The sequence below is a fragment of the Aedes aegypti genome, chromosome 2, assembly GCF_002204515.2.
Source record: "Aedes aegypti strain LVP_AGWG chromosome 2, AaegL5.0 Primary Assembly, whole genome shotgun sequence".
NCBI classification, from domain to species: Eukaryota; Metazoa; Arthropoda; class Insecta; order Diptera; family Culicidae; genus Aedes; species Aedes aegypti.
The window spans coordinates 455272051-455292472 of NC_035108.1; the positions used below are offsets into that span (position 1 = coordinate 455272051).

The 20422-nt window shown below is 37.9% G+C and overlaps 1 protein-coding gene across 7 annotated transcripts in view; it reads left to right on the top strand.

Moving 5' to 3' along the window:
* The first annotated feature begins 432 nt into the window (after positions 1 to 432).
* Positions 433 to 20422, top strand: part of LOC5570859 (ATP-binding cassette sub-family G member 1) — a 129623-nt gene continuing 109633 nt past the window's right edge. Inside the window, exons 1-2 of one of the 7 annotated variants that reach the window (XM_021848098.1) lie at positions 433 to 608; positions 1361 to 1808. The gene's annotated coding sequence lies outside the window, so the exon portion shown is untranslated. The other 6 variants (XM_021848092.1, XM_021848096.1, XM_021848095.1 and 3 more) reach the window with 6 other exon arrangements.

Sequence of the window (20422 nt, forward strand, 5' to 3'; positions counted from 1 at the left end):
CGTAAAAGATATTCTTGAGGAATATGTAACGTTATGAAGTAATTTCAAGATCAATCCCAGAAGTTCCAAAAAGAATCTCTAGAAAAAAAGCATGAAAGATGTTTGTAATTAATTACACTATATTTTATAAAAACATTTTTCGCGGAACTTTAGTTTGAATGAATGGTGGTATTCTACAAAGAAACCACGAATACTATGAGATTCGTGAATCCATGACTGGTGCGCGTTGGATCTGTTCTCGTGTCGTTGGACACCCTCCTAGGAGGCCCCCTTCAGAACAAATTCTAACTACGCCAATTGTTTCAACTACAAACCTATACGTTCTAACTGAGGGTTCGTTTGCTCGCTCTGTCGGATGCAGAGCAGCAGCGGGTTGGCGTTCAGCAACACTTGTTGCTAGTGATCATCATCATCGTCGTCGTCGACGCCGTCGATGCTATTCGTTAACTCACTCGCTGCCAGTAGTATTCTTGTCGTGGTCGCTGGTGGACGCGATTAATTCTAATCGGTTTGGTGTTTACTTGGCGTTGTTTTTGTGTATTTATTTTCGCGATTTCTATGAACTTATTTTTGCACTACTTTGTTTTGCTGATTGCTGATACGGAACGGTCTGTGTTTAGAGTGTGTACATATTTACAAATCGTGTGGGTATTGCTGGCGATCGTGTTAGAAGTTTGTTAATTAGCTCATTTACGCCCTTTTTGGGTATTGGTTGAAAGTGTGCATCGAGTTCGACGAATGCTTTCGAATATAGCTGCCGATTGCGAACAGTTCAACGTGTTTGTCTGATTGTATTGAAAAAAGTGTCTTAATCGTCAAACAATTTCCAAGTATATTTCAAGTATACAATAGTTTTCATATTAAGTTTGTTTAAATAGCGGAAGTGAAGATATACAATATTGGACAATATATTTGCATCTTTTTTTTTCATACAAAATGATCAACTTGTGTTAGTCATCTTTTAATCACGAGTTGAAAAGAAATAACGATTTGACTCAATTGAAATCAACCACACTCGTTAATCTGGTCTAAATTTATAACTTTTTTGAGATACCAGGAATATTTGACAGGCTCAAGAGCCCTTAGGCATTATGGAGCTGAAATCTGTCAATTATTAATATATCGTTAATAAACTCACATCAGTTACCCTGCTTTTGCCTTAGAACTCGTGATTTGAAAAAAAAATGAAATTCAAGTTATGTCTGAAGAACTCCGGAAATTTCTTTCAAATCGGTCCATAAATAACTCAAAACTCACTTTATAAATCTGACCATTTGATATGAAAAACCGAAAAAGTAGCGAATGTATTCTTCACCGAGAACAATTCAAAGCGATAACCGACCAATATTTACTTTCGAAGCAATTACTTCCGCTGCAAATGACACATGTCAACAGTCGAAAATCGTGCCAACGACAACAATAGCGAATAATTCACAGCCAAACTCGAACGAAATCGGAATAAGTGATTCAATTGAAATTGTTGACCCTCGTGAAGTAAACTCGTGCGAAAAAAAGTAAGAAGCCGACTGCCCGCAAAAGAGTCGTTCATCGCCCATCGGTTTTATTAGCTGCAAATAGTAGTGACGTCGCTGAAGCGTAATAGCATACAGTTGTGAAAAGCTATTCCTTCCGGAAGAAGCGTTGCGGTTCGCCGAGTCGAGTGGTATCGATTTTGTTTGCGGCTAAACTAGTACAAACAGTGCCACCGATGGTCCACACTTGAGAAGTGCCTCAGTAAATGCAATTGATGACGACAACAACAACGGCGGAGACACGTGTATGTTATTCGTTCGACAAGGAAAAAAAGTGTAAGTAAATGTAAAACCATGCATGACGATTGCTGTCCATTTCGTCATGTAGTGATTAGTTGCTAGCTTTTTGCCTTTCTTCGTATGATTGGGTGAACGACAGAGTTAGTAATCAACCAGTGTTTACTTCTTAGAACGGTTGAATACATCTATGCTGCAAACTTATAAAAGGATTGCATTTCAATGTATTTTGAATCAGAAACCTGATTCGGTATATTTTTAAAAGATAATGACTGTTTTCCCCAGAAGCATCTCTGGAATTCGAAAAATGCTATTTTTAGCTCGTGCATTCATCCAACTGAACCCGTTATTTTGCCCAACCTCTTTCCGAGCGTGTTTTTAACATGTTCGAGAAAGATACTTGCCACGCCAAAGGGCGTGTGTAAGGCCATCCTGGTTGTCGTCAGCGTGAGTTGCATTTTGTTTTGCTCCACGGTTCGGAGGTTGATCTTGGAGTATTATATGTTTCAAAATAGTATTTCTAATTTCAATACTGCCAAATATTTCACTGGAAATACTTTTCTATGAATTTTTCGAGCCATTTCTCCAATGTGTTTTCTATGTAGTCTTATGACTACTTTTCCTAAAACTGTTCCAGCATTCTTCAATGCAGCAACATCGTTCATTAAGGTTAAAAAATGAGTTTTCAATATGGGACTTATAAAAGGATTGCAGTACTAACGTGTTTGGAACATTTCTAAAAATTTCTCCATAGTAATTTCCATACAAACCTACATTGTCTTTGAACCACCTTTAAATCACGACCTAGAAAGCTGAAAATTTCACAGAACACTATTTTTATGAAAAGGATGGTAAGTAGCACATGGGAGATTGAAGTTTCAAACATTTTCAAAATTTGAATCGCCCTAATGCTCATGCTCATCATGCCGAAATAAGATGCAAGGGTGCCAATTTGAAGAAATTGATTTTTGGTATTATTTTCTCAACAAATTCTGAGGTTCCTTATAGTTAATCCTAGATTATTCGAGAATTTCCAAGAGAAAGGTCAAAGACAAAAATGATTCGTAAATAATTTTTTTCCATCAATTCATTTGCCAAACCCAGAAGAAAATTTCTCGTAGAATACTACATTGTTTTTAACGGGATATCATATGGAAATTCCTTTAACTAACTGTTCAATTTGATTTAAAGTATCATCCAGACCTTTCTATAAGAATTAATTATAGAACGTGCATGATATATCACCAGTTTTTCAAACAAGATAATTTTCAACAATCCTCAAATTACAGAGCGATGAATAACATAAAAATTATCACTGTAATTAAACCTGGTATTTCTCGAAAGTCTCCTTTAGGGAATCATAAAGGATACAGAAATTATCACGGAATAGTGAATTTTGCTTGTTGCTTGTTGAGAGATGAGCCTCAAAAAAAAAATTGTTTGTGTATAAACTTTTGATATTTTTTTATTTTCACGAATTTTGTAGGAATTTCAGAATACGCGTACTTCTAGGAGATTTTTTTTTAGGAAAATTGTGTAATTCGGCCAGTTAAACTAACTGTGCTTACAGAAGAACATAACTGGAAATATTTTAATGATACTTCAAGATGAATTTGTGGTAAAAATTATGGAAGAGTTTGTGGCGGAGCTACTGGCGGTAAGGATGTCCACCTGTGATACAGTATTTTTATCTATCAATTATATTAGAATAAAAAAAGACAAACAAACTTTTAAATTACCTTCACCGTACTCTCTACTAAGGACTGTTCATTTTATAAAATGGACACCTTGTTTATGCTATATCTTTTTTATTTATTGATGGAATCGTAAACGGTTTTCTGTGTATCGTTCAACTATTATTCTACAATGTTATGAAAATACAGAAACTTGTAGTCTCAGAATAACACATTCTGAAAATAATACATGCAAAATAAATTTGATTTAATTCAAGCAGTATTCCCAATCTTGATGATTGTAATTGTGCTTTGAGTGGTCTTCTGAAAATAAATTATTTGTTTTTCTATTGTGCTTAAAATATGACGTGGGGACTAAATCAGCAACTCTATGAAGGCGTAAGTTATTTTTATTATAAATACTATATTATTACTTCCGTCTGGACGTACTTTAAACCTTAAAATTCTACTCATATCAGTTCCATTTAAATTTAAGATATTTTTCTTTAAAAAAAATTGATATAAAATGATTTTATGATATCTGCAAAATTGCTTCTCTAAAAATAACTTGATATTTTTTAGCAAGCTTCTAATTGATGATGCTTTCTAAGTACAACCATTTTTTGAAAATAAAATATATAAATTGTCGAATTTTCCTGCCGATTTTTAATAATCCTTGATTTTGATAACCTCCAAAAATCGACCGTTCTAAACGTTGTGCCTTATTAGTGTGAAATCATATTATTTTGGTAACTTTCTTATTACCACAGCATTGTACAATATTAGTCGAACGATGTACAGAAAACCGATTTAGATTTCATTGATAAATTAAAAAGATATTGCATGTCCAAAGTGTCCACTTTATAAAATGAACAATCCTTACACTGTACAAACTTTTTAATGTCAAATGGCTTACTTTCAAATCTCCTCACTCCATACTTACTCTTGAGTAACGCTGAACCTACTTGTGCGAGGTTCGATGTATGTTTGCGGGTTACGACAATCCACCAGCGGCTCGCAACACGACCTGTGAGCAGTGTTGCCACATTTTTACTGACTCCCATCTGTGTTTTCGAATGAAAAAATCTTATTTATATTAAGTCAACCTCCAAAAATCTTGGTGAAAATCTGTGTCGCAAAAATATCCATTTTTTTATTTTTCAGATCGAAAACAACATTTGCCATCGTATTATGACTGTTTTTGGCATGTTAACAATTTGAACTTATATTTCTAAAACTAAGTTTAAGGTACACAATAGTACCTAAGATTATAAAATACTTAAGTTTTTGATAGAAACTAAACAGAGTAATGGCATATGTGATTTATATTTTCCAAAACCGTGTCCTAAGCTCGTGAAGTATCCTAAAATCTTAAAAATCTTTTTTATCTCATTAATCTTTGATCTTTGATCAGATAAAACTGTGTATGTGGCATCACTGCCTGTGAGTCCAACGGTCAGCAGAAGAAAGAGGAAGAGTCATGGCCAACCATGTGCTGGTGGACACTTGTGACATGAGTGTTGGCCGATTGGTTGACATGTGTTATTACAGTGCGTTACCACGTTGGGGGATAAGACTAAAGACACTAATGGCATATAGGCCTTTTCACAAGACGTTTAAAATCAGCTGATTCGGAAGTTGTTTTACAGTTCTTCTTCGGAAATGACAGCCCCGTGTATGCACCAAGGGTGGAACTGGCGGCTCTTTATTGTTACCCCGACGTGTCGCTGGTTCTAAAATGTAAACAACCATGCAAAATAACGACCAAACAATGGTGACGGCGTAATCAATTTTCTCGCAAACATATTTTTTGGGAATTTAGCAGAATTTTCTGATTAAATTGCCAACACTCACTGCAGTAGCACGTAGCAAATAACTGCTTGCAAACATTTTATTTCAAGCGGATTGATTACCTGTAATTTTGTGAAGAATGATTTTTACTTTTCCGCGTTAAGCCTTAAAACTGGTTCTGGACTTAGGTTGGCGGCTTTTTCAATTTTACTCCCAGTTGACAGCCGCCCTCCACCCTTGGTATGCACCGCTCTTCGACAGATGTAAACAAATGCATACATGGAGCTGTCAGATAAAAAGGCCTATTGCCAGGCTTGATCATCATTAGAGTTCGGTGATATACTCTAGAGCAGCGTGCTGCCTTTGCCTCTTTGCTAGGGAGCGAAAAAATGCTAAGCAGAGAGGCAACGAAAAATGAGCGAGGAAGATGCAGCACAAAACACAACCGAGTAAAATTCCATCAATTTCCATCCCCGATGACTGTTTTGGTCGGGCGGCAGACTAAAGAGTCCTTTTGAATTGTGAATATAGGTGAGCATCGCAACAAGAGAGAAAGAGTACCTGAAAAAAATCCTTGCATTTTTTTGCACTCTCACTCGAATTTCTCAAGGATCTGTATTGAAAATTTTAAGTTCTGTTTTTTCTCCTCAGAAAAACGCCAAAATCGCCACCTCTTTGCATCGCAGAGGAGTCTCTATCAAGTCTGCATATTGCTCATAAACCAACACAATCCACACACTACTAAGCATAAGCATAAAGCATTGATGGCCGTACAATTCGTAGTTGCTACTCCGTGAATGACCGGAATAATCAAAATTGTACAGGGAACCAACAGATGTAGCTTGGGAGAAGCATACCATCTTCAATGTACAATTTTGAGAACTCCAAACTTAGTAATGTCAATAACGGTGCCGGCCACGTCCTTACGGTCATCTGGGAAGGGAAGGAATGAATGTGTGACATCCATTGCTACACACTAAGATTAAATTACTGGGGTTGGTAAAATTTTACTGGGTTTTGGAACTACCGAAAAAGTCAGTTAAATGAAAACTGTCGCAACGCGTAATTGAAAAGCAAATTTCACCATGTTTTATTTTTTATCGATATATGATATAAAAAGAAAGCTCTCTGCAAAATTTCAGTGAAAAATCTCTGTTTTTCGATTTCTGACTTTTTTTTTAGTTTACTGACTTTTTCGGTAGTTCCAAAACCCAGTTATTTTTACCGAACAGATTGAGTGTGTACTAGAGACCGAGATCAACTCTGCATCTCCATGGTTGTCACAGGGAGGAGTTTTGTTAATGGGAAGGATCAAAAGCTACATGATCAGGATTCACCCTGGTAAGTGATGCGATTCTTGTAGCCTCAAATTAAAATCAAACATCTATAAAACCGTCGACAATTTTAATGTCGAACTATTCAAAGGTTATTTTTTAGTAATTGCGACAAATAAATAAGAGAATATGTATGTGTAGCTTAATTTGTTTTATGAAACAGGAATATGGGCTTATGCCGACACTTACAGTGGCAAACAATCCATAGTTTGTTTAACAAAAAAAATGAAACATTGCCATGATATAAATTTGTATTTTTACAAGCATTAAACGAACTCACCAGTTGGTAATCCATCCTCAACGGAAGTCACAATTTTGGCATCAACACGCTAAAGCCGGGAACCAAAACACAAAATCGATGATCCAGGAATCTTGTAAAATCCATCCAACCAACTTGCTAAAATCAGGAATCTTGAAACTTGAATACGTCGCTGACAGCAAATCCACCAAATTGGATTCTGTAGAAAATCATCTCAGAAACGTAGGGAATCTTGAACAGATCTTCTGGAAATCACAGAACACACGTCACGAAATCTTTCCAGCTTGCACTGCCACTTTCCAACGAACATTAAATGATCCGAATTCGACGATTCTTGTAATCCTCCTAAATTTTCTCTCTAAAACGAGAAAAAACTGTCAGACGCAGAAAAAAAATGGCTTCTTTCCTTCCCAACATAATCCACACAATACTTTCAATTTACTGTTATTTTGACTGAGAGAGCTTTCTTGACCTACTCTCATCTCAGTCCTGACTCCACTTTCACGAACGCAACTATCGAGCTGATCTTTACTCAGTTTTGACTATTGAAATGTTTGCTCACTACAGACATACCAGAAAAGAATTAAAAACCTGCATATATGTATGCAAGTTACGTCCCAAAAACAAAAACGAAACATCAACTACCCACCGTCCCTTATTGAATTTAAGGCTCAAGAATCCATCATACAATTCAATCATTCATCAGCCAGTTTTTTTCGATTTCGATGAAATATTCTTTGCATACAGATAGCAACCCAACCGTCATATCTGCTGGATTTAATACGATAACGAATCCTTTCCAGTTGGCCCAGTATGTAATGTTATAGGGGGAGATCCCCCAGTGCCGGACAGCACCCAATACCGGACAAAGTCGAAAAATTGAGAAATCATGGTCCAATCAAGATTGTGTATTAGTAGAAAAGGAAGCTGTTATGGAGACTAATGAAAGCGTAGAATAACATATCCTTGAAATATGTGCGCCTTTTCATAAAAGTACAAAAGTTTGAAAATTTTAAAAAATTTGACATATCGCCTTAATTTTGAGCCTATTTAGTTATTACTTCGAATATGGAGAAATAATTTGGAGAGTAGTGTTTGATCCTTCGACCTTGACACTTGCTCCTGCTGGGGCGGGTGATGAGGGCAGGATCAAACATGTCGCGCGTCGGTAGTGAAGCGGTGAAAAAGTGATCGGTTCGTTAGTAGTGTTTGATCCTTCGACCTTGACGCTTGCTCCTGCGGGGGCGGGCGATGGGGGCAGGATCAAACTTGTCGCGCGTCATTCGTTCAGAGAAATGAAAAAGCGCCGCGGATCGCTAGTAGTGTTTGATCTATTGATCGCGTCGCTTGCTCTTGCGTGGGCGAGTGACGAACACTTGTTCGGCGTTTAATGCGATTATCGAATTATTTCGCGAATCCGGTTAGGCGTGATTATATCATGGATCACATCACCAAACATTGGTGACTCCCAGATCTTTACCTTATCCCACTAACCCAATATCCTCTCCATGACAACCGTGGAGATGCAGAGGTGATCTCGGTCTCTAGTAACAACGGTAGTCACACTAACATTCCTTCCCTTCCCCGATGACCGTAAGGACGTGGCCGGCGCCGTTATTGACTTTTAAATTTGAGCTCTCGATTTGTGCACATTGAAGAATGGTAAGCTAATCCCAAGCCCTATTCATTAATTCCCTGTGCAACTTCGATTGTTCTGGTCAATCACGGAGTAGCAACTACGAATTGTACGGTCATCTATGCTTATGCTGCTTATGCTTATGCGAATATGGAGAAATAATTTGGATCACGCAAGCATGTTCGAACATAATCCTTAATTGATAGTATGAATGTATTTTGTACCATCATTGAACTAAACATGGACAGATTACAATTTTGGTTGAGCACCTCCTGTCCCCCAGTTTCGGACAGCTTGATTTGTTATTTGATATCTTTGTAATTATTGGACCATAATACCAAAATACATTCATTTTTCATGGATTCCGTCAATCATGATATCAAACATGCAATAAAATTAAGAACAATGAACATTCAGAACAACATCGTAAAATGTGCTATTTTTCATCATATATGTAAGAGGTTTTCGTTAGACATCTTGCAACTAAGAAAAACTCAAATTGTTCTTGTAAATGTTGCAAATGCATTGAATAGGAAATTATATACTTTTCCTATAGTAAACACATTCAAAGATGTTCAAATTCACATAATTCGAGGCATTTCCAGATCGTGTCCGGTATTGGGTGCCACCTTTCAAGATCGATCAATTTGGTATCAAAATACATCAACAAAATGCAATGTCAAAATTCATATTTATATTTTCAAATTTATTTTTGTACACCATAAAAATGATAATATTTATCATAAATGGGTAACACGAGCACATGAAATTAATGTTTTTCGAATTATGAATTTAGTGGCTTAAGTGTCCGGTACTGGGGGATCTCCCCCTATCCAAGCTTCTACAAAAGTGAAAGCCCGAAATGTGCTACTAAAGTAATACACCAAAAAATGAAAGTTATCCTTGGATTTATCAGTACCGTAATCCGGGGTAACATTGATCATTTTTTTTAGTTTTTCTTAAATTTTTCATTTCACAATACGGATGTTACAAGTTTCATATTTTTAAAACAAGTACTGGCACCCACCGCTCCTAACTATGTACTTTATTTTGTTTTTCAAAAGATTTAAACATGTTTAAATAAATGTTTTAAGTGATTTTTTGATTCAGCTGATATGGGGTAACATTGATCACCCAAGTAAACAACGTTCACTAATATTGGAAATGTCGTTACTTACTAAAATCAGGGCCCCTGAAGCCGAATATGAAGACCAAACTCTTACAAGTCATTTACTTTTTGAGTTATTTCAAAATTTAAAACACCTTGAACCGCGGAATACGCCTAAAAGTAGACAATTTCCTCAGGAAATTCTACATTCGTAATAGTAATTAGTTAATGTTGCCTAATTGAATAAACTTATTAAAGATTTGACAACGGAATCATTTTCGGCGATGCCATTTTTAGTAAGAACCGCATTTTCCTTGATCACATCGTCTGCAGAACTCATGTGAGACATGAATTTTCGGTAGTGTCAGTGAAAATGATAGAAATCATTGTTTCAAAAAGTTGACAAATTTGCGCATGAACTAAACGCAATTTTGGCAAAAACCCTAAGTATCATTAGCTTATGAATATACGAAAAGGAGGCACCATTCATGGTTCGATAATGTTTCATCAATAAATCTTTATTTGAACGTTTAACAAGATGAGTCTTCCCGATCAATGTTACCCCGCTGATCAATGTTACCCCGGATTACGGTACCTACACAAATTTTGATCACAGTGGCCATGAAGTTAAATTTTATTTCTTGATGGTACAAAGTTGTTCCACATTATCGATGATACAGTCAATCCTCCATAACTCGACATGTACACCCCTTAGGGAGGTATCGAAAACCAATGCAAATGCGATCCACGGAACCATCGAGGTAGCCATGAAAACCAAGGTTTACTAGCCTGATTTGCTGCTGAAAAGTAATATCACGGCCTAACTTGATGCGTGAGAAATTCCTGCAAGGAAACGTTCAAGAATAATAGTTTACGGAACAAGTTGCAGAATGATGATTTTTACAACGCAAGTCGTAAATTTATCTTACGAGGCTTGCCGAATAGAATAATTACGACGAGTGCTGTAAAAATCGAGTTGTGCAACGAGTTACGTACAACATTTTTGCAATTTCGTAGAAGACCACTTGAGGGTATCAGAAATTATATCGGAATACATGCACCGTCATTTTACAATTTCTGAAAAATTGTTGTGTGTTCATTCATAACGCAACTCAAAACAGTTGCGTAATGAGAAAGCGTTGCATAACGAGTCATTATAGCACTGGTTTCAGTTGCGTAATGACTACTCCCGAGCTGCATAGTTCAGTGCAGGAAAGTAGGCCGTTTCATGACAGAATGGCGTGATGAAAAACAGCCTATTACGATGAGAAATTGCAAAACGTTTTTTTCTGATCTCAGTATGCAGTTAAAAAAAAAGGGCAGTTCAAACGGGAGTCGCTGTAGAAAATTTCCGCAAGGAAACGGTGATATATTTCTTAAGTGATTCATTTTCAGCGGCAAATCAATAAAGATGTGGTAGAATTTAAGCGACAGCGATAAAGTTCAAGTAGATACTAGTAACTGACACTCAATAAGGACGGACACTCAATAGGGCGATATTCAAAACTGAAAAGGCAATAGATGGCTCTTTTCCAATGGTAGTAAAAACGAAATCCTGAAGCAAAGAAAGCACCACGAAAGATGAACTAAACACAAAAAGTTATGTTTTCACTTTACACTTGATTTCTAATCACTACTTTTTTGATTCAGTTTCCTAATTGCGAGCAATTTACGATTTTCATTATTTCCCATACGTTTTGACAGCTCTCCGACTACCATTCTTCCATGCGCTTGTGTTGAAAGTTTGAGAAATTTGAGAATCCAGCGTAGCGCGATCAGTGAGAGGAATACAAACATCAGTGTCGCCGCTCAGCGGCCGGTAAGAGAAACTGAATGTTCGAAAGGTTGTTGTCTGCAATTTTTGCCGCTGGCGCCAACTGTTAGTGATTATGAACGAAATAAACAGTCGTTACCCTATTAGGACGGATTTAAAAGGTACAAGATACTCAAATCAACTTTTTTTGATTATCTTAGTCAAAGAAGTTTAACTTCAAGAATAGCACATCGTAAAGGAAATTGTCTCGATTCCCAGGGCATAGAGTATCTTCGTACCTGCCACACGATATACACATGCAAAAATGGTCAATCGGCAAAGAAAGATCTCAGTTAATAATTGTGGAAGTGCTCATCATAAGAACACTAATCTGAGAATCAGGCTCTGTCCCAGTTGGGACGTAACGCCAGAAAGAAGAAGCGCCACGTAGCGGCTAAATTTCTTACTTAACAATGCTGCCTCGTGTTGCTTTGAGGCTTCTGAACATCTTTGTTGAATACACGAACTTTCAAAGTGGTAGGGGCCTTGAGCTAGAACGTGCTAATATAGTGCCAAATTCACAGGAACCCTAGCGCCACATTGCGGAAAATTGTTAACCAAACAGTGCAGCCTCAAATTGCTTTCAAGCTTTTAAACGACTTTGCTGAAAACACGAACTTTCTAGAATCTAGATGGTCGGGATCATGAGCTAGAGTCTACTGTAATTCTTCTTGGCATTACGTCCTTACTGAGACAGAGCCTGCTTCTCAGCTTAATGTTCTTATGAGCACTTCCACAGTTATTAACTGAGAGCTTTCAGTGCCAAAGTTGCCATTTTTTGCATTCGTATATATGCCCAGGAAAGTCAAGAAAATTTCCAACGAAAAGATCCTGGACCGACGGGGAATCGAACCCAGACACCTTCAGCATGGCTTTTCTCTGTAGCCGCGGACTCTAACCATTAGGAAAGCCCCTGAGAGTCTACAGTAATATGACCAAATTACATGCACACTAGCACCACGTTGCGGCAAAATTGCTTGCCAAACAGAGCTGCCTCGTATTTTGTTTCAAGCTTCTGAACTACTTTGCAGGAGACACGAACTTTCTAGGTGGTCGGGATCCCAGGCCCCCAGCATTCCCAGCATTTTCTAAAACCAAAGACGGACAAAAATTGTTTCCATACGCTTCTATTCTTCCGAGATAATAGCACGCCTTTCCTTACGCCTGTTACGCCTGTCATTGTGGGAGCCAGTTTAATGCACACGCTGTGAACTAGACTATCGAAATGCATACATTTTACCTTATGCAAGGTGGAACGGTTATTGCAATACGAACGATTTATTTACCGTTTTAGCATCAACCCTAACCCAAGGCGTCGATAGGCGCGTGGTGTACGCACGAGGCAAACGATCGCAAGGTCCTTGGTTCGATTCCAGGTTGCCACGACAGCATTTTTTTTGTTTTCAAAGTTTGGTTTCAAAGCTATGAACTTCAACCCGATTTATTGTGGCGAATTTTCATAAGTGTTTCCTATGAATTTCGATAGTCCATTTGCCTGAGTGCATCATCAATTCCTCCCTCTTCCCCTCATTGTCTGCATTCTGACGAGGTAGCCACCATTGTTGCCTAAAAATAGAATATCCCCATCATTTATACACTGAGGGTGTCTGTTAGACCCTAACAGTCATCTGGTTGGTTCCTTGTGTAAGTGCAGCTGATTTGGAGTAGCAACCACGGGCGGCCAATCAGCTCCAGTTCAAAATTTAATTATTTTTACTGAACAAAAAAACAATAGCAATTGTAGATATTATCATAGTCCTGATTCGCGAATAAACAACTTTCATACCCTCATACAGAAAATCTGCTGCACTGAAGTGCAGTATTTCAATATTCAATCTCAATCTGAAGTTGTACATCTGCTCAATTCTGAATCAGTTGTTTGAAGTACATGGCTCTAAAAAACAATGTGACTAAGCATATATTTCGCTAAGTTTTACGTACTTCTTTTGTTTTTATCCTGTATACAGATTTTGCTTTGTTTTATTTTGAAACTTGTATGTATCATGTACGATTTAAACCATCAACCTTTGAGGATGATTCTGACGACTCTGATGATGATTCATATTCTTCAATTTACTGAACAGGAATTCTAAAAAATCTGAACATCCTGTTTACCTGTATTCTCGACAAATTCCTTATACACATCTTAACTCTATAATGTATCCATCGATGGTTCTACACACCTCAACAGAGCGTCTAATTGTACGTTCGAAGTCAGTCATGCGGTAAACCGCTCAGCCATCCCGGTTCGAAATTTCAACAATCCATTTCATCGCAATGAAATCATCCTCTCACCCGGCTTAAGTAACTGCCAGATCCAGTCTGTATTCAAAGCAAACAGATATTTCACACCTCATTCCTGAGGAGCTTCGGAGATTCGATCCAATCGGACTGACGTCTTTTCCACGTCAAGTATGGACAGAGAATTTAAAACGGATTAGGTTCGGTCGCTTAATCAAACACGTGAGGCACACTCCTGGTCAGTCAGAAGCATCCATTGCGTGACAGGGAGCGAAACACTTCATTTTATTGCTGACTGCCAATGTGCAATTGTTCTAGTCATTTGCAAACCCGAGTATGAGGAACTGACCATACGTAGAATATGAAGAAGAATCATTTCAAAACACCTCCATTTACGTAATTTCGTTCACGTAATATTACGTAAAAATATTTATTTTTTGCACTTTTTTGTAATAGGCTGTTTTTCAGCACAACAATCGGTCATGAAACGGTCACTTTCTTGCACTGAATTTTATAGTTTTGTAAGGGTCATTAGTACTACTAAATTCGATAAAGTAGCAATTTTCAATCTAGTATTATTAAACATTTGTTCTATGTTCGATCTCTCCATATCTCGATGGTCCCTTATCGAGATGTGGAGAGTCGACTGTATTACAGGCATTGCAGAATTCGTTCGGATTTTATTTTAAAACACGATCAGCGAACACGAGCCCCAAAGAGAGAGCGACGATAAAGCTTTTTTTTCTCACTCTTTTGTCTTTGCATGATAGCCAATCCCAGAACATCCGATAGCAATAGTGCCCCTCAGGTTTAGTGCTTGTTTAGATGTTTTTTCGAGCACTGTTATCCCACATATATAATAAGAGCTGTAGCAGTAGACAATAAACAAACTCTTATGATGAGTTGCGAATCATGATTGTTACAAAGAGCGATAAATGAGAGATACTCTCAATTTTCTCAGAATTCAAACAAGGGTGAATTGTTCTCTAAAGTTATATGAAATCATCCATCTGCTCTACCGTGAATTCAGAATTCCAAATCATCTATTACAAGTATCTCATTTTAAAATTGAAAATTAAACCATTAATTATTATCGATTTCCTTCAAAAACCTAAAGCCATTTCCTTCGGCTCGGGATGTGCCATCGGTTTCTGATGAGCTTTACAGAGCATTCCACCCGCGCTGTCACCCGGTAGATGAACGATTATTCACACAATCGTATGCAAATGGCGCAAATAAAGAATGACTAATTCGCTAGCTAGACTCCGGCGACATCAACGTTGCAACAATAAAACAAACCTGATGAAGTGGTTCAGTCGGTATTTGCGGGAGTAATAAATTCAATTATAACATTTAGCTCCACCGTGCTCACCTGACAGACGGGTAGTCGCTACCAAAACGGTTGATGTTTTCTATATGGAGACTGTTATCAAACAAACGCCGGCACGATGCGATTTAATCTTCCGAGTAATAGTTGAATAAGATCTTCTTGATAACCGAATCACAAATTACGTATGATCAGCACGTCGCAAAACTGCTCGAATCTTCTTTCGTCCGAGTTTTTTTTTCTATTGGCAGTTCACGAGACGTATTACTTTAATTGCGCCGCCAGGAAATTCAACAACTGCTTTCGGCTGCCATCAATCATCACTGACCTAGCTAAGCCAAAACGAAACATGCGAACATTGGTAGGTATCCACTTAGAAATAGCGAATTTTGCGCGTCGATCTGGCTTTGAAAGGAAGTGGTGCGGCTCGGTTGGCTGTAATTAGAGGGAGCACTTTGGTGTGTATGTTCCGAGTTTGGACTTTATAAAGTTAATGCGAAAAAAGTGGATGTTTGGTTGTAAGTCGGCATCATATCAAATATAATTATCTCAGTTTGTTTTTGTCTCAAATTCGCATGGACATATTTTTCTTCATTCTTACTTCTTACAAGATTTTAGCTTACTGCTTCATTCAGAATGTTGCAGAACTTCTAGTGTAGTATAAGTATAAGCCCTTTACAACCCGACCAGACGGAAGAAACAAGGCTATAACAAACTATGTTCACCTGATATGATTTTTTTTTATATCACCAGTTGTTATAAAACATGTACCGTTAGTAGTTAAAATAACAAAAATTCTAACAAAATTTGCACCAAATCAAACTAAAATATAACAAACCCTGTTACAATTATATCAAAATTATTACAAAATGTGTTGCAAGGATGTTACAAAATAACAAAATTATTGCAAACTATGTTACTGTTTATGACATCGGATGTTATTTGCAACAAACTTATAAATGCGATGTCACAAATATAACAAATGTTGTTATAAATGTGTTACTAAAAATATAACAAGTTGAAAACAAAGCCATCTTGATTACAAAATTGTATCAACTTCTGTTATTTTTAACTGCTGCTGATAGAAATGTGTTATAATCTTGTTATGTTGTTCTGGTCGGGAAGCTTATCAAAATGTTTGCAACAAATTTGCAAAGTCATGCAATAGGAACATTAGTTTGATTCCTCGACATTTTTGACAATTTCGAGTTAATACCGTAGCGAGTCATCAAATCATGGACACTTTCGACCAACTCACTGGAATCTGTAAGATTGTTCTTGAAAAAAAAATCAAGTTGTTTTGTCACATTGGTAATTGTAACATTGAGATTATGTATGAGCCTCGTAATGTAGTGACTGACAATGAAATTTCCATCAGAATTATTTTCTGACTGTATAACCAATGTGCAATATTAGCTGTACAAAATATCAGCCTCAAATAAGCACCTTTGAGTTCTTGGTAATTGTTAGAAATTTTATTTTCTTCTCTTACTGCCATAAAATGCCCACTTGGTATTTCATTTACTCAATGCACAATGACAAAAGTAAGTCGAATGTTACAAATTTGCAGTTAAGGCTCTTATATTTACAAAAACGTGAGTAATTTCAATAAAAAAAAAATCAAAAGAACATGTATATCTTGCAAATACTGAAGGAAGTCTTGTCCTTAAGCCCGGACACATGAATCAATATGCCGAACATTTATGAATCAAATTCCGGACAACGTTATTTGAATTGACCAGACATATAAATTTCATTATAATCAATTACAAATAGATTTTTCAGGGCACATACCACATTTGCAATATAATATACAATAATGAACAATTTTGCATTCATTTAGAACATTTTTGCATACATTCCTTGCCTGTGTGTCGTTACTGAAATATGTTGCAGTGATACTGAAATAATCCTGATCTTGAGTAGTTTTTCTGCACAAAACAAAGGTTTGGCACATGTTTATATTGATTTGTCACTATAACTTTCAATTTTCTTCAAATATGCTTCACAAAAAGATATGACCACTTCGAGAAAAAAAAAGATATTACATGACCATATCAATCAATTAAATACTGCTGTTTCAATTTAATTTAACTGATAACATAGTTGCGCATTGCATAAACTTTAATTTAACATTGTAATTCTTGATAACAGTGTTGCCAGCAAAATAAAAATAGTATAATCGATAAAATTCATTACCAACATAAAATTTGCAAATAAACATGTCTTCAATGTTTCGTCACGCACGTGGCCAGTCGATCGTCGGATGACTTCGTTCCAGAATTCCACCTTAGACATATCCGTCTGCGAGACGAAATGCCGGTGGATGAGATCGGTGGAGGGGTTTTCTTGGATAAGGGGTGTAATGTGGGAAATTGCCAGGATTAATTTTTGGCCAGGATGCTCTATTGAGATTACTTGGCGGGGATGATTGTGGAAAAGAAAGGATTAATACCAACGAAGGAAGAAAAGATTTATACGAATGAGAAAAAACAGCAACCTTCTTCGAAGTCGAAAGGTGGGGTCAAGTGCGGGTTTCTGGTGGATGGTGGTGTGCCGGCAATAGCCTACACACAAAGAGCCGCAACGCACATATTTTACCACAAGCCCACAAATCAGCGAAGTACCTTCTTACCCTGAATACTGGTTTCAACACACGGCACTATACACCAAACGAGGAAATTCTACTAGTCCGAAGAAGTTGACCTAGCACTACTTCAAAGGAAACTAATTAGTAATCCTATTGAGAACTCACATGAAGTTAAACTTCACCTAATAAAGCACAACACGACAAGTTATTCAACCACTCTTGCCTCTTTCACAGTTCAAAATGATGTGGTTGATCGAGGCTGGGAATTGTGACCTTCGGCGTCGAGGTCGTGAAACGGGACGAAGTCCAACTTCGCGAGTGCAAAATACTCAAAATTTGGACCCGAAACTTCAACAGTAATGCGACTTCTCTTTCCAACGGCTGCATTAGCACGTTAAATCAAATTCTCTCCCCAAGTTCGGTAGGAGTGTGCCAAGCCGAACGGGAAAGGTCATTGGACCCTGAAAGGATTTTTGGCAGGTCGATGACAATCTGATGCAGTGAATGTACATATAATTAAATGATAAAAACGAACGACCATACATTTAATTAATTTGTTACAGGGATAATTCTTGAATAACAAGGCGTACTTGTTACAATCCGAGAGGAAAATCGATTGGCAATGCGCGCGAGAAGAGCGATGAGATCCCGACTGAAGCCGAGCGAGCACATGGTGCCGAAGATGAATGAGTGGCGAACCCGATCGAACGCGTTCTCCAAATCAAAGCTGATAAACTTGCCGGCGCGCCGATGGTGACGGAGACTCGGAATCCGATTTTTCAGTGCGAGAGTGGCTTGGAAGATGTTTCGCTCCGAGTTGGAGCATTTTTGCCCGTCGCTCAACACGTGATGAGCTAGAATGACGCACTCTAGCCTGCTTTTGAGAATGCGCGAGAAGAGTTTGAAGTTGAGCAGCGAGATGGGTCGATAGGACCAGGCTATGTTCTAGCCTCCTTTCTTCTTCACCAGCACGATGATACCCTTCACAAAAGCAGGGCAATATTTCCTGCTAGTGTTTCGTTGAGCAGAAGATTGAGCTCCCGATGGATCACGAGAAGCAGATAAAACTCCGGTGGATGCCATCATTACCGGGGGAACGCCATGGAGCACTCGCTCGAATGGCAGAGATGATTTCTGCAGTGGTGATCTCATCCATGAGTGGATCACACACGCGCTGTGCAGAACCGGACTGAGCGTAGAGGTTGCAAATGGTCCTGTCTAGCACTCGCAGTGCAATCAAGCAGCCATCCGGACTTTTCGAAACGTGAGTTACCTGAATGTGCTCCTTCAGAGCAACAGCTGTTCCTCTTCTCGTGTGGTCTACATTAGACGAAGCCAGGCAAGCAATGCCGTTCGCATTATGTGATGCTCTTCGTGATGCAATCATTAAAAATGAATTTTGACGAATGTTGGATCGCGAAGATGCGTCGATGATCGTTCGCGAAGAAGATCCATCGCAACACTAAGGCAAATTAAATTAATTTTAATCACAGTGAGACCAATTCATAATAACACTCACAAGAAGCGTAGTATACTCGGTATTAAAATTGTGATAAAATCGAGCCTGTGTTTGGATTTCGATCCGAATAAGCCGGTCGATCCATATTCAGAGAGGGTAACAGTTCACGAACCATACAGTTCCTGGCACATTGCAATCGGAGAGCCCTTTGAATGTTTATATTCACTCTCTCGCTTGGTACGTGGCGAGAGAGCGTTTAAGAGCAGTAACTCTCACAAACTACAACGGTATCCGTGCTCTTGAAAAATTGAATTTTGGCTTCGATTTATCTTCGCCTCAAACGTATGTTTGTAATGCGCGTCGGTAATTGATTTATTTAAAAAAATAACCTTTTCTTGCATGTACCTACTATCTTCCAGACCTCTAATTTTGTTTTAACAATATTTAAATTAAATTTAATCTTACAAAAAGATAACAAAAGCAATTTTTTTATAGAGCGATGCTATACGATTCTATCTCGATAATAATAAGCGTTGAATTCGGTACATTTTGCGATTCGTATATATGCTATCGATATTATGTTGTGATTGCACCTAAGAATTGCCAGACAAATGTTGCGCAATTGTCCACAGAGAGGTAGCGCTCCAAGCCATAGTCAGCAGTACCCTGCCACGCTCGTGTTGTGTACTTCAAGTGTGCTTCTGTCGGATTACGTGTACTCAGAACACGATGCGACTAGCAGAGTGTTTGCTTGGCTTTGCGACAAGAAGCAATCTTGCAATGAATCACGAGAATGAACAGCGCGTGAATAAATGAATCCACGAAAGGGCTTCGCGAGCAACTTTTCGGTGTGTTCATTTTGCTTCTTCGGCATTGCTTCCGTTCGCATTTTGTGATGCTCTACGTGATGCAATCATTAAAAATGAATTTTGACGAATGTTGGATCGTGAAGATGCGTCGATGATCGTTCGCGGAGAAGATCCATCGCAACACTAAGGAAAATAAAATTAATTTTAATCACAGTGAGACCAATTCATAATAACACTCACAAGAAGCGTAATATACTCGGTATAAAAATTGTGATAAAATCGAGCCTGTGTTTGGATTTCGATCCGAATAAGCCGGTCGAACCATATTCAGAGAGTGTAACAGTTCACGAACCATACAATTCGTGGCACATTGCAATCGGAGAGCCCTATGAATGTTTATATTCACTCTCTCGCTTGGTACGTGGCGTTCAAGAGCAGTTACTCTCACAGACTACAACGGTATCGAGCCATTCGGGTGATTTATGTTTTGCATAGAACTTGTAATACATTTCATATTTTCTGGAAATGCAACCTTGAACACTTAATTATAATCTATTGGATCATCGAACACCACTTTGGTTGCAAACATAGCACAGAAAATGGAAAATATTCG